General features: G+C 45.3%; 1 protein-coding gene across 1 annotated transcript in view; it reads right to left on the bottom strand.

Annotated features, from left to right (window-relative positions):
- WDR37 (WD repeat domain 37) overlaps positions 1 to 13602 on the bottom strand; it is a 198847-nt gene extending 185245 nt beyond the window's left edge. Inside the window, exon 1 of the mRNA XM_040434222.1 lies at positions 13500 to 13602. The gene's annotated coding sequence lies outside the window, so the exon portion shown is untranslated. The remainder of the gene's footprint in view (positions 1 to 13499) is intronic.
- Between the last annotated feature and the right edge of the window lie 1943 nt (positions 13603 to 15545).

The following is a 15545-nucleotide window of genomic DNA, read 5'->3' as shown; positions in this document are numbered from 1 at the left end:
GACATTCAAAAGGTCAGTCTGTCTGGTTTTGGTGGTAAACAAGTCTCACTTTTTTCCCTCCAAAACATGATCTTCTTTAAACCCTATGGTAGCTGTTAAAAATTACCAGCTTCTCATTCAAAGTCCCAAAAGTCTCTCAGTATTCATTAACCCTTTCCACAGAGCTTCACAATTGAACAAGATATATATCACATACATATAAACACAGTAATAAGCAGGATAAGTTAACCCTTTCAAGAGAAATAAAGTAAGAAGTATTAACTTTGCATAGGGGAAACAGGGGCAAATGTCCACAAATGTCCAGACTTCACAGTACCCCTGTTCATGGACACTACAGGTACAACATTGATGACTTAAAGGGGTATTTCCATCTGAGACAATGGAGGCATATTGCTAGGATATGTCCCCAGTGTCTGATAGGTGCAGATCCCAGTGTGTGTGTGTGATATATATATATATATATATATATATATATATATATATAAAACGAATGACTTGCCTCACACTTGTGAGCTGGTGGTGATATACACATATCGGTGCTATAGATGTGGACAGATGGGAAGTGTGTCCCATTGCAACCACACATTAATGGGGTGCAATAGTGATGACCATTGTTGAGTGGGCAGTCACTCTGTGTGAGTTTGCAGAGTCAGATCGCCTATCCTATAGGCTAGCTATATGCTCCTGCATGTGCATTGCTATCCAGATTGCGTGCATCGACATATGTCCCGGCGACAGTGCATATGCCCGCAGGTCTCCCGATTGTTTACATCACCATGGTCACTGAAACACGCCCCCGTGCGCTGTGCGTCTGACGCTGAGTCACATGTCTTGGCCTCCCTCCCCTTCACGGCTGCGTGTCTTACGGTGCGCTCCAGGGGATGACGCTGCGGTCGATGGAGCGGTCACGTGTGGGCGCCGCTGTGTCGGGGGGCGTGGCCAGTGATGTCTGGCTCGGCGCATGCGCATCGTCGGCGGGGGGACGCCAATGCCGGCGGATACCAAGTGTCATAGTGTGGTGAGCTCTGTCCTTTGCTTTTAACTTATGATTAGGTACAGCTGTACCAACTATTGATGTTTTTAACTCCATATGCACCTAACACTTTCTGCACAGTGTCCACTATGGGTAATAATGTATTGAATAGAGAGGGATACAATTTCTAGTTTATAATTGAAGCACAGAGATCTACCTCTATTTTTCTGTTTTGATACTATTATGAACACTTATGAAATGTTTGTACGTCTGCAACATGAGAATGTTTATTATACACCTATGTTATGTATTCATATGGTTAATGGTCACGTGACTTGAGTCACGCCCAATCACTGATTGTAATTGATTTGTATTGATTGTTGGGTATATATACCCTGTCATATGCACAGTTATTTAGCTTGAGAAAGGCCTCATTGAGCAGGCCGAAACGTCGCTTGAATAAAGTTTGGGGTCCACACCCGTTCACCACATACTGGAAGTGCTGCCTCATCATTCGTTTGATATATATCGTGGAGGAAGAGCCGACCTCTGTGGGGACTTTGCACCCGGTACATCACATCTGACTGTGCTGCTGCATTATCTGTGTTTTATTATATACACATACACACAGGGATCTGCACCTATATATAGATAGATAGATAGATATAGAGACCGGAGTACGGAAGGTGGTTGCAGACAGACCCTGGGTTTTCCCGGGTCCGACCACCACCAAGCGCTCTGCCCATAGAAGTGAATGGGAGCGTACCGCGCTTGTGCGGCCACCGCTCCCATTCATTTCTATGGGGCCGAAGGAAATAGCCGAGCTCTATTTTCGTCGGCCCCATAAAAAAGGAATGTAGAGTAGTCGCGCATGCGAGGTGGGCCCTCCTTAATTTGCCGGCTGCGTTTACTTCTGGGACCCGCACCTGTCAGACAATGTCTAAGATGGAAACACCTCTTTCACCTCAGGATACGTCACTGATATATGATCAGCAGGGTTCTGGCTCCTGACACCCCTTAAATCAGCTGATTGAAGGTGATCTGCTGCCTCTCCCTTGGCCAGTGACATTATGTTCATCGGCCACATGGCCTATGCGCAGCTCAGTCCTATTCACTTCAATGGGGCTGAGCGAGATACCAAGCACAGCCACTATACAAAGTACGGCACTGTAATTGGTAAGCACAAAGAAGGCTGCGGCACTCACAAGAGTGCAGGTGTCTTCTCAAACAGCTGATCTGCGGGGGTCCCAGGTATCGGCCCCCCACCGATCAGATACTGGGGACCTATCAGTATCAAAATCTCGGAAAACCCCTTTAACCTCTTAAGGACACATGACGTACCGGTACGTCATGATGTCCTGGTACTTAAGGACACATGACGTACCGGTACGTCATGTGTTGTTCCGATCACTGCCGCCCGGCCGGCAGTGATCGGAACCGGGTGCCTGCTCAAATCATCGAGCAGGCACCTAGGCTAAATGCGCGGGGGGGTCCCGTGACCCCCCCATGTCGGCGATCGCGGCAAACCGCAGGTCAATTCAGACCTGCGGTTTGCTGCGATTTCTGCAGTTTCTGATCCCTGCGGTCCCTGACCGCGGGGATCAGAAACTTTAGTATTCCTAAAATAGATCTGTATCCCTCCCCCTGCACCCCCCGAGTGATTTTAGCCCGGTGGGAGGTGCAGGGGGAGGGTTGCGGGCAGTGCGGGCGGTGCGGGAGGCGGGCGGTGCGGCAGGCGGGATCGCGATCCCCCGCCCGCCTCCCCTTGTATAATCGTTGGTTTCTAGTGGGGATACCAGGGTGCCAGCACATTGCTGGCACCCTGGTATAAACGGCTGACATCTGCGATGCGATGTCAGCCGTTAACCCTTTCCATACAGCGGTCCGTACGGACCGCTGTATGGAAAAGGTTAACAGCGCAGGGAGCTCCCTCCCTCTCCCATCGGGGGGCTGCTGTGCCTTTGCAGCCCCCCGATGGGAGAGGGAGAGAGCCCCCAGAGAGCCCCCCTCAGCCCTGTGCTTACCCTTCCCCGTCTGTGCAGTTCTGAGCAGACGGGGAAGGTTCCCATGGCAACAGGACGCCTCTCAGGCGTCCTGCTGTCCATGGTGCTGAACAGATCTGTGCTGAAAGCATAGATCTGTTCAGTGTAAGTAAAATACAGTACAGAACAATATATATTGTACTGTACTGTATTATACAGACATCAGACCCACTGGATCTTCAAGAACCAAGTGGGTCTGGGTCAAAAAAAAAGTTAAAAAAAGTGAAAAAAAAGTAAAATTCAAAAAACACATTTATCACTGATTAAAAATGAAAAAAATAAAATTCCCTACACATGTTTGGTATCGCCGCGTCCGTAACGACCTGATCTATAAAACGGTTATGTTACTTTACCCGAACGGTGAACGCCATAAAAATAAAAAATAAAAAACTATGATGAAATTGAAATTTTGCCCACCTTACTTCCCAAAAAAGGTAATAAAAGTGATCAAAAAAGTCGCATGTACGCCAAAATAGTACCAATCAAACCGTCATCTCATCCCGCAAAAATCATACCCTACCCAAGATAATCGCCCAAAAACTGAAAAAACTATGGCTCTTAGACTATGGAAACACTAAAACATGATTTTTTTTTGTTTCAAAAATGAAATCATTGTGTAAAACTTACATAAATAAAAAAAAAAGTATACATATTAGGTATCGCCGCGTCCGTATCGACCGGCTCTATAAAAATATCACATGATCTAACCCCTCAGATGACCACCGTAAAAAAATTAAAATAAAAACGGTGTAAAAAAAGCCATTTTTTGTCATCTTACGTCACAAAAAGTGTAATAGCAAGCAATCAAAAAGTCATATGCACCCCAAAATAGATGCCAATCAAACCGTCATTTCATCCCGCAAAAAATGAGACCCTACTTAAGATAATCGCCCAAAAACTGAAAAAACTATGGCTCTTAGACTATGGAGACACTAAAACATTTTTTTTGTTTTAAAAATGAAATCATTGTGTAAAACTTACATAAATAAAAAAAATAGTATACATATTAGGTATCGCCACGTCCGTGACAACCTGCTCTATAAAATTACCACATGATCTAACCTGTCAGATGAATGTTGTCAATAACAAAAAATAAAAACGTGCCAAAAAATCTATTTCTTGTTACCTTGCCGCACAAAAAGTGTAATATAGAGCAACCAAAAATCATATGTACCCTAAACTAGTACCAACAAAACTGCCACCCTATCCCGTAGTTTCTAAAATGGGGTCACTTTTTTGGAGTTTCTACTCTAGGGGTGCATCAGGGGGGCTTCAAATGGGACATGGTGTAAAAAAAAACTGTCCAGCAAAATCTGCCTTCCAAAAACCGTATGGCGTTCCTTTCCTTCTGCGCCCTGCCGTGTGCCCGTACAGCAGTTTACGACCACATATGGGGTGTTTCTGTAAACTACAGAATCAGGGCCATAAATAATGAGTTTTGTTTGGCTGTTAACCCTTGCTTTGTAACTGGAAAAAAAATATTAAAATGGAAAATCTGCCAAAAAAGTGAAATTTTGAAATTGTATCTCTATTTTCCATTAAATCTTGTGCAACACCTAAAGGGTTAACAAAGTTTGTAAAATCAGTTTTGAATACCTTGAGGGGTGTAGTTTCTTAGATGGGGTCACTTTTATGGAGTTTCTACTCCAGGGGTGCATCAGGGGGGCTTCAAATGGGACATGGTGCCAAAAAAACAGTCCAGCAAAATCAGCCCTCCAAAAACCAAACGGCGCACCTTTCACTCTACGCCCCGCTGTGTGCCCGTACAGTAGTTTACGGCCACATATGGGGTGTTTCTGTAAACAGCAGAGTCAGGGCAATAAAGATACAGTCTTGTTTGGCTGTTAACCCTTGCTTTGTTAGTGGAAAAAATGGGTTAAAATGGAAAATTAGGCAAAAAAATGAAATTCTCAAATTTCATCGCCATTTGCCAATAACTCCTGTGCAACACCTAAAGGGTTAACGATGTATGTAAAATCAGTTTTGAATAGCTTGAGGGGTGTAGTTTCTTAGATGGGGTCACTTTTAGGGAGTTTCTCTTCTAGGGGTGCATCAGGGGGCTTCAAATGGGACATGGTGTAAATAAACCAGTCCATAAAAATCAGCCCTCCAAAAACCATACGGCGCACCTTTCACTCTACGCCCCGCTGTGTGCCCGTACAGTAGTTTACGGCCACATATTGGGTGTTTCTGTAAACGGCAGAGTCAGGGCAATAAAGATACAGTCTTGTTTGGCTGTTAACCCTTGATTTGTTAGTGGAAAAAATGGGTTAAAATGAAAAATTAGACAAAAAAATGAAATTCTCAAATTTCCTCCCCATTTGCCAATAACTCTTGTGCAACACCTAAAGGGTTAACAACGTATGCAAAATCAGTTTTGAATACCTTGAGGGGTGTAGTTTCTTAGATGGGGTCATTTTTGGGTGGTTTCTATAATGTAAGCCTCGCAAAGTGACTTCAGACCTGAACTGGTCGCTAAAAATTGAGTTTTTGTAAATTTCTGAAAAATTTCAAGATTTGCTTCTAAACTTCTAAGTCTTATAACATCCCCAAAAAATAAAATATCATTCCCAAATCAATTCTAACATGAAGTAGACATATGGGGAATGTAAAGTCATCACAATTTTTGGGGGTATTACTATGTATTACAGAAGTAGAGAAACTGAAACTTTGAAATTTGCAAATTTTTCCAAATTTTTTGTTAAATTAGGTATTTTTTGGTGCAAAAAAAATAATTTTTTTGACTTCATTTTACCAGTGTCATGAAGTACAATATGTGACGAAAAAACAATCTCAGAACGGCCTGGATAAGTCAAAGCGTTTTAAAGTTATCAGCACTTAAAGGGACTCTGGTCAGATTTTCAAAAAATGGCCTGGTCCTAAGGTGTAAAAAGGCTGTGTCCTTAAGGGGTTAAACTGAGCGCGTTCGACCAGCTCAGTGAGAAGAACAAACAGCAGGTGGCGCTATACAGAAACATTTTATTGAATAGCTCAGTGGCTATACTATATTTTTAATTAGATGTAATTACAAAATTATTCAGATCCAAGTGCTTGTTTGAAAACTGTAGAATATGTTTGGCGACAACCCCTTCAAGTGGAGAATCAGAACCAAATAAATGATGGGACGACTGTAGGCCAGTTCACATATCATTTTATGCAGCTACTCTTCCTCTTGCTTTACACTGCAGTTCTGCTTGTGCTATGAACAGAAGCCACAATGCGGATGATGCAAAATAAAGCGATGACTAAGGACATTTCTATAGGAAATGCATAAGCAACATTTGCCAATCGGTCTGGTGTTTAGGCCTGTTTAAAACGCACACCAATAAAATGTGGATTTTATTTGGAAGCTGAACAAGTGCTGGATTTGTAGTCTGCATTGGTCTCCTCTTGGTCTTTCCTCCAGGCTTTTTCCTTGTGAAGAGCAGCATCAGCAAGGTGACCTGCTTCACCCAAGAACCTGTTTCAGTGAGAAAAATGTGGGGGTTTTTGTAAATGCCTACATACACTGGGGCAAATGCACCTCACAGAGGGGGATCCTGAACAAAGTAAAGTATTCGCCAAAAATTCTTCGAATACCAGTGAGACGTGTAGCCACAAAACACAGCATCATGCAAACACTGCACACACAACCCTACACAGGCATCAGTCAGGTCCGGCTGGAAGTAAGCAAACGTCTCAAGTCAAGCTAGAACGCCCGAGAACTCTTTTTGGACAGAAGATCTTCACCTCCACCACCCAAGTGTCTCCTGCTACCAAGCAAACGTTCAACCCATTAATCCATTCAAACTCCTTCAAGCCACAGACTTGCGGTGCAGGCAAAAAGGAGACCAAAGGTCCCTCGATATGGAGAACGTGGAGGTCTCACGGGTTAAAACCCCCACTTATCTAGAGTACGCAGTGCATGGGTGACAATGGTTTCAGCTTCTCATAACCCTTTAAATACACATCATATGAAATGGAAGAGTCATTGTGCCGGAAAATACAGTGAATCAGAGCTGCCGTCACTTAATTCTGAGGATCGGTGGAGGTCCCAGAGGTCAGACCCGCACCCGTCATAAAATGATGGCATATCCTGGCACCAAGTCCTCTTTGATAACAGAAGTAGACTGTAAGGCCTCATGCACACAACCGTATATTTCATCTCCATTTTATATATGCACTTTTGGTGGATGGCACACGGACCTATTCCTTTCTATGGGGCCACGCACACATCCGTATTTTGTGCAGATCTAGGTGACTGTTCTGCGAATTATATAGAGTAGGTCCCATCCTTGTCAGCATTGCAGAGTAGAAGAGCCCTTTCTATTGATGGGAGTGAGGAAGACACAGAATGCACATGGAAGGCATCTGTATTTTGTGGCTATATTTTTGGCAAACCAAAATACAGACCCTACTGTGTGCATGATGCTTTAGGCACAGCTTAGGCTACTTTCACACCAGCCTGTCGGATCCGTCCTGCCGCTATTTCGCCATGCCGCCAGACCACCGCTCCGTCCCCATTGACTATAATGGGGACGGGGCAGGGCTCCGGCGCAGCACGGCAGTGCACGGTGAGAGGCCGTCGGACTAAAAAGTCGGACATGTCGTAGTTTTAGTCTGGCGGCCTTTCGCCGCGCACTGCCGTGCTGCGCCGGAGCTCCGCCCCCATTATAGTCAACAGATAGCATCCAGACTGAAACCGACCCATTCATTTCGAGGGGTACATGCACAAGAGCAGGCATGCTCAACCTGCGGCCCTCCAGCTGTCGCAAAACTACAACTCCCAGCATGCCCGAACAGCCTACAGCTATCAGCAGGGCATTGTGGGAGTTGTAGTTTTACAACAGCTGGAGGGCCGCAGGTTGAGCATGCCTGCACAAGAGCATTGATTTCATCTGTCCGTTCAAGAAAAATTGCAGTATGTTCTATCTTCACCTGTTTTCACGCAGGAAAGGTCCATTCAAACCAAAGCGTCAGTGGAAAAAAAACTGACGAACACCGAAGGACTGTGTTTTTCACTGATGGTTCCTGAGCATCATGCTAGAGTTTTTCTTCACATCTTTTCAAAACAGCTATCAAAACCGGATGCAATCCTAGCGGAAAAACCGGAAGACTGAATGCAATCGCAGAGGAAACTTATTAAACCTGCCTACAAAACCACCACCGGTTTATCCCGGAACACACGCCGGCACATTCCGTATCGCTCATGTGAATGGGGCCTTATTAGCAATCCCTATATGGTCCGGATTTTATGACCCGGAATCTGCTAATGTTAATGAATAGGGCTATTCTCATGGGCGTATAATTTCTGTCAGGATTAGAAATCTGCAGTTTTGTGCGGATTTGTTTCCAAAGTCTGTGCATTGCATAAATAATGAAGGAAGGAATACGCATGTAAATCCTGATGAAATCCTGATGGGACATCATCAGGAATCCTTAGCCAGAATACTGACGGATCTCAATACGCTCATCTGAAAGTAGCCGGCGGGTATATTCAGGGGAGGGCTGCGAATTTAAAGTGGTCCTGGAAATACACTAAAAGTGGCCTCCATGTTGTAGGCAGATCCAAATTGACAAAAGACGGGGTAACACAAGTAGGCGGGTCAGCAATACCAGCACAAAATACCGCCCCAGCAGAACCACATACCATAGTGCAGCTCAGACTACTCCAGAAGCGTCCCTCCTCTAGCGGCCTGCCCCACCCTATCCTCCTCCTCCTTTAATTAAGACACGGAGCAGGGGATTAGGAGGCGAGATGTGGGCCCCAACAAGAAGCCAGCCCTACCTTCTACATCCCAGACTGCCCCTAGTAATGACCTCTGTAGTGCCCGCAGTATTACGCTCCCCAAATGTACAAAAATAGAAAAAAAAATGCCAGAGTCCCATTCCAAGTCCACATATAGTGCAAGTCAGAGGTCGCACTACATTTTTTCCAGAAAAGTTAAAATACTCCTACATTTTTTAGGAGTATTTTTACCTGAGGAGGAGTACGAAATTTGCAGTAATTCAAATACATAATAGATCTGCCTAGTGCCTACTCTCGCTCACATCTGCGTCTGGGGCCTCTGTTACATTCTGTCTAAAGACCAGACAAAAAAGCCTTGTATGCAGCACTTGTGTCCGGTAAAAAGACAGGCTCGTGAACGGAAACTGAACGGACTCCATCATAGTAAGCGGGGTCTGTTCAGCTTCTTCCCAGTCAGTTAGGCTGGGTTCACGTGACATTTTTGCCATATATTAATTGTACACACAAAAAATGTATATACATTAACAGACGCCATACTGTGGCATCGGTCAACATGGAATTCCATTGTGGGAAAAAAAAAAAAAAAAAAAAAAAAAAAAAAGACACGTTCGCCTACATGTTTTTATTGCTGGACTTTGCAGGATGGAAAATCATGGTGCATTACACTTCCCCATCCTGCAGAGTCCTCAAAAAAAAGTACTGTGGTCATGGATGTCACAGTATGGCATCTGTTGTGTATGTTGTTTGTATGACAAAAACCCAGCCTTACGTGCCCGATCCAGCACTTCCACTAATTCCGTTGTTCTGCTCCATTAGATGAGGAGCACAACAGAAATAAATACTGGTGATGTGAACAGGGCCTAAGAGGTGGGGATTTATGCAGGGGACCATTACTGGTCCAAATAACATCAAGCTATTATAAAGTCCATGTAGTGCAGCGTGTGATGTATACACGTGTGTACACTTCGTTACCTTACACGCTGCTGTCACCTTGTTCTGCGCCATCTTCATGTCCGAGCCCAGTCTTTAGCCCCACCGCCAGCAGGGTCCTTGTGCAGCGCCCCCGGCACTGCATATTCAAACATTCCCCAGGAGCCGGCCCGCCCAAACTAACCAAAAGCAAAGCTCCTTGCTGTCCGGAGCTTTGCTATTGGTTACTGCAGGCACAGGCAGCATCGTTCACAGCATATTGGATTGGTACGCCTTAGTAACATAGTAACAGTACATAAGGCCAAAAAAAGACATTTGTCCATCCAGTTCGGCCGGTCATCCAGCCTTAGACTTTGTCCAAGGAGTAAAATGGCCTGAACAGGCGTCTATGTGCAGGCGTTATTGCGACCTCTGGTGGCAGTGAATACAGGGGCACAGACCCGGGGACCCTCCTCAGGATTCAACCGCCGGCCAGGTAAGTCATTACCTGATGCTCCCAGCGTTAAGGCTACTTTCACATTAGCGTTTTTTGCGGATCCGTCATGGATCTGCAAAAACGCTTCCGTTCCAATAATACAACCACATGCATCCGTCATGAACGGATCCGGTTGTATTATGTCTTCTATAGCCATGACGGATCCATCTTGAACACCATTGAAAGTCAATGGGGGAAGGATCCGTTTTCTATTGTGTCAGAGAAAACGGATCCGTCCCCATTGACTTACATTGTTTGTCGAGACGGATTCGTCTTGCTCCGCGCCACATGGCGGAATGCATTTTGGTGCAATCTGTTTCGTTCAGTTTTGTCCCCATTGACAATGAATGGGGACAAAACTGAAGCGTTTTCTTCCGTGATTGAGATCCTACGACGGAACTCAATAGCGGAATTGAAAACGCTAATGTGAAAGTAGCTTATCACAGAGCATCAGATGGAGAAGGGCAAGGGATGAAAGAAATAGCGGTTGTGCTGGGGATCTTACCAATGTATCTGAAACCTGCAGCACAACTGCTATGACTATGCAGGAAGAGCCCCAGAAAAACCGCTACGTCAGGCAGTAGTCTGCGCTATGGTATTTTAATTCTAGTGTGAACAGGACCTAACCACTACTCATCACAGCACAGTTATCACGAGACGCTCACGTGGAGCTGCACCCACAATAAATGATCTGCTCGTTCACTAATGACTACAAATAAGAGGCAAGTGGGCCTCGCCGCCGTACACCCCTACCTGCACAGCAGTCCAGACATAACCAAAAGATGACAGAGCAGGTGAAGGATTATTCCCCACCAAAAAAATATCAAAGTTATGCTCTTCTAAAAAAATTAATAAACATTTCAGTCAGCCATGCATCCCTTAGGCTAGGTTCACTTCACCATTTCATTTTCTGTTCTTTTGATCCGTCAGAAAAATAGAAAAAAAAAAAAAGGATCTTCTGTCTAGAAAAAACTGATTTCAGACAGAAATGCACAGAATCAGTTTTTTACAAGATTCATTTTTGCTTTTTATTTTCTGTTCTTCTGACGGATCAGAACAACGTAAAATGAACCGACGCGGTTTCTCAGAGATCAGGAAGTCTGCCAACGCTTGGGTGTTGGGGTGTATTCACATGTCGCAGTCATATTGCTTTTTCTGTTGCATTTTGCAGCAAACCACAGGTAAAGCTACTTCACACTTGCGTTGTTCTTTTCCGGCATACAGTTCCATCACAGGGGCTCTATACCGGAAAAGAACTGATCAGTTTCATCCCCATGCATTCTGAATGGAGAGCAATCCGTTCAGTTTGCATCAGGATGTCTTCAGTTCAGTCGTTTTGACTGATCAGGCAAAAGAGAAAACCGCAGCATGCTACGGTTTTCTCTCCGGCGAAAAAAACTGAAGACTTGCCTGAACGCTCCGGCATGCGCATATCGGTAAAAATGTGAAAAAATGTACAAGACGGATCCGTCGGTCCGCATGACAAGCGGAGAGACGGATCCGTCCTTGCAATGCATTTGTGAGACGGATCCGCACCCGGATCCGTATCACAAAAGCTTTCAGTCAGCGGCAGATCGGCGGATCCGGCGGGCAGTTCGGACGACGGAACTGCCCGCCGGATCACACTGCCGCAAGTGTGAAAGTAGCCTAACGGGAAAAAATGGTTTTCACATGACCTCCACCAGGACAGATAGATCTCAGGAAGGGCAGGATGGGACGTGGCAGAAGACGCCTCATAATTCCTGATAATATTCTGGTTTCAGAAGTTCTCTCAATATCGAGAAATGTCTGAAACTATAGTCCAGCAAATCGCCATCAAACATCGGCGTCAGTCCCAATGACAGAAGTATACCCACGTGGGGCACCCCGAAATAGCTTTCAGGTCTCTAGTACATTCATTTTGTCATGTTACAGTAGCCATTTTGGCAAGTTAAAGCTATCTGCAGAGTATCTCGCTTGAAGTTTCACACTGAACCCATTGGGTTGCTGCTCTGACGTCTCTATGTGCGTCCCTTATGTCTGACATCCTGACAGCTCATAAAAACTCATTTAAGCCATATTTGTATCAGTTTGATAAGGATTGAGCTATATTGAGTGTTTATAAGGAGCCGTCAGCTGAGCTGCCTGACAGGTCAATAGTAAAAATACAGAACCTGCTACTAGAGAATCTCAAGGCTGTACAGAGAAAGACGCTCAACATTTTTTTTTTTTTTTTTAAATAAAGACTAATTGAAAAGGAAGATTTTTTAGCTCAAAATGAATATAATGCAATAATTTTAAAAAATTGCCCCCGGAAGTGTCTCTAGCCTTTAAATCCTTGCCCTAGCCTTGTCCCCATCACATGTTTGAGCCTCCTTGGAATAAACCCAGCCATAAATCAGAAGTCCCTATCTGCTGCCTGCTTATTCTCCTCATCATAATTGTACTGCCTGCCCCAACCTGCATGAATTCAGAGACAAGGGCCACACATGTAGCCATGAGAGCAGCAACCTGAGCATAGGTCATCGATATTTATGCCCCGAACATCCCCTTGCTGTTCAGTGGGCTCTAGGCTAAAAAATGAAAGAAAAAATAAATCACTAGGTTGCCTTTTGCCAAGTCTAAAAATTCAGGGTCCAAATTACACTTTGGGTCACACTGGCGACCACTTAGTTGCCATCTGGAGCCCGGTACTAGGGTACTAGTAACCCAATGTGTAACCGCTGCCAAAAAATCTGGAGGTCGCACATTTTGCAGCAAACCCTTGGCTCAATCAAGAATAATTTCTGCTGCAGATCTGATCCATTTTCAGCTTGTTCCGTCAGTGGTCTCAAGCCCGTAATTCTCCAAAACTACAACCGCTGCAGTCAGGGCATGCTGGGATTTGTAGTTCTGCATATACCTGCAAAGCCGCTTATACAGATACAATGATTGGGACTGGAATCGGGATTTTTCGCAGTGGAGACAAACGAGTGACATTTAGCGCAGATGTCGCACATGGCTACAGTGTAGTGGAGATCTGGCGACGAGATGGAGGGAGGGGTGGATAGTGGCGGTTTTTAAAAGACGCGTGCCGTATTACTGGTGATAATGGTGCAACGAACGCCAACGTTACACCATTTACAGGAAAAATTCTAACATCTCTAGGGAGAACACAGCAATGGCTGCCAATGACATGCCAGGTGATTAGCACCCATGACATGCCCAATGTAGAGCGGCTGCTCCTCCACTGTCTGGTCCTCAGTCCTATCACCTCCCAGCTCAGTGTTTATCACCCTCCTCCCGTCCAGCTGCTCTCTTCATCATCCTCCCCCCGTTACCAGGCTCTACCACCGACGCCCCCCAGAACCCGGTCCCGCAGCCCCCCATTACCTTTCCAGCAGGCTGTGTGATAAGAAGCAGGCTCCCCACCTTCTCCTCCTCCTCACTAACCAGCGCACGCACAGCCAGCTCCGGACATTTGCCTTGACAACGGAAGTCCCGCCCCCTTCCTGGCCTGTCACACAGCAGCCTCGGAAAGTCCGCGCCGATTGGACGAAAGAAACGCTTTAGTGATTGGTCAGGGCGAACGTCCATTAAGCGCTCCAGGCGGCACGGACACGCCCAACGCCTGCTGTCAGAAGGGCAGCTCGGGTATTTTCAGTTCCATTGTCACAGAGCGGTGTTGGTTGGGCACAGTTCACATGATGCTGCTGATGGGGAGAGGCTCATTACCTGGTTATCTAATGGTGGAAGAAATATGGGGGTCTCTATCATTTATGTCACAATAGATTTTCATGTGATGTGCATAACTTGTCAAATAGCCTCAGGTCAGTATAGGGTTAAACTGGACCAAGTAATTTTTGCAGAAACTTTTGGTGGCTATAGCTTTTTTTTTTTTTGCAGGTATGGTGTATTTTATTTTTTTTAAAGGGAACCTGTCACCAGGATTTCGTGCATAGAGCTGAGGACATGGCCCGCTGGATGGCCGCTAGAACATCCGCAATACCCAGTCCCCATAGCTCTGTGTGCTTTCATTGTGTAAAAAAAACTGATTTTATACATATGCAAATTAAATTGAGATTAGACCTGTACTGACTCATCTCAGGGACAGGACTCATCTCAGGTTAATTTGCATTTGTATAAAATCGTTTTTTTTTAATATAATAAAAGCACACAGAGCTATGGGGACTGGGTATTGCGGATGTGCTAGCGGCCATCTAGCAACCCATGTCCTCAGTTCTATACACAAAATCCCGGTGACAGGTTCCCATTTAAGTTACAGAGGTTTTTTTTTCCCAGCAGTACAACATTGATGACCTATGTGACCGAAGGTTATCCGACACCCAGTATCGCCACTGATCAGCTCTTTGAAGAGGCACTATATTTACAATTAGGCACCAAAAGTCACGGGCCTAGGGCACCACCAGGAAGTTGGGGGATCACAGGGGTTATCCCATGATTAATGTAATAAATGAAAATCAGACACCATATAGTACATGACTCAGATAAAACTACAACCAGCCCTGTACCTCACATGGACCCAGAGATCTCCACATTCATTGCTCTGCTAGATTTATATCAAGCTGACTGCTCAAGGGGAGTGTCTTATCTGCTGCAGCTCAGGGGGCGTGTCCATGCTCTGCCTATCACAGCTCAGGGGGAGTGTCCATGCTCTGCCTATCACAGCTCAGAGGGCGTGTCCATATGCTGCCTATCACAGCTTAGAGGGCGTGTCCATGCTCTGCCTATCACAGCTCAGGGGGTGTGTCCATGCTCTGCCTATCACAGCCAAGGGGGCGTGTCCATGCTCTGCCTAGCACAGCTCACGAGGCAGTTGGAAAAATAAAACTGAGCATGTGCGGCCATGACAGTGAGTAGGACTAAGAAAAAGAATAAACAGCAGGTGGCGCTATACAGATACAGTTTATTGAATAACACAATGGAGGAACCGAACACACAATGGAGGAACCGAACATTGAAGGGTATTCTGGAGCTAAGCTCCTTGCGGGTGCCTTGTCTAAATGACAATATTACAACAAAAAAAATGTTGGGGGGGAGACTCTGCGTGTGCTTCTGTACAGCTGGGGGCCTTTTTCTCAACTGTGACCGGAGAAACTTTTGAGATCAAACAGTATTTAGACTGCTCTTTCATGTTTGTAATCTATTTGATTCAATGTGGTTACGGTTACCAGTATGTAGAGAAAACCAGTCAGACTATGTCGTGCCACTTAAAGGGGTTGTCCAAGTTATATTTATTGATGACCTATCCCCAGGATAGGTCATCAATATCAGATCGGCTGGGGTCCGACACCCGACAACCCCGCCGATCAGCTGTTTAACCACCTCAGCCCCCAGTGCTTAAACACCCTGAAAGACCAGGCCACTTTTTACACTTCTGACCTACACTACTTTCACCGTTTATTGCTCGGTCATGCA

The sequence above is a fragment of the Bufo bufo genome, chromosome 5, assembly GCF_905171765.1.
Source record: "Bufo bufo chromosome 5, aBufBuf1.1, whole genome shotgun sequence".
Classification (NCBI taxonomy): domain Eukaryota; kingdom Metazoa; phylum Chordata; class Amphibia; order Anura; family Bufonidae; genus Bufo; species Bufo bufo.
This window is presented reverse-complemented; position numbering and strand designations above follow the sequence as displayed.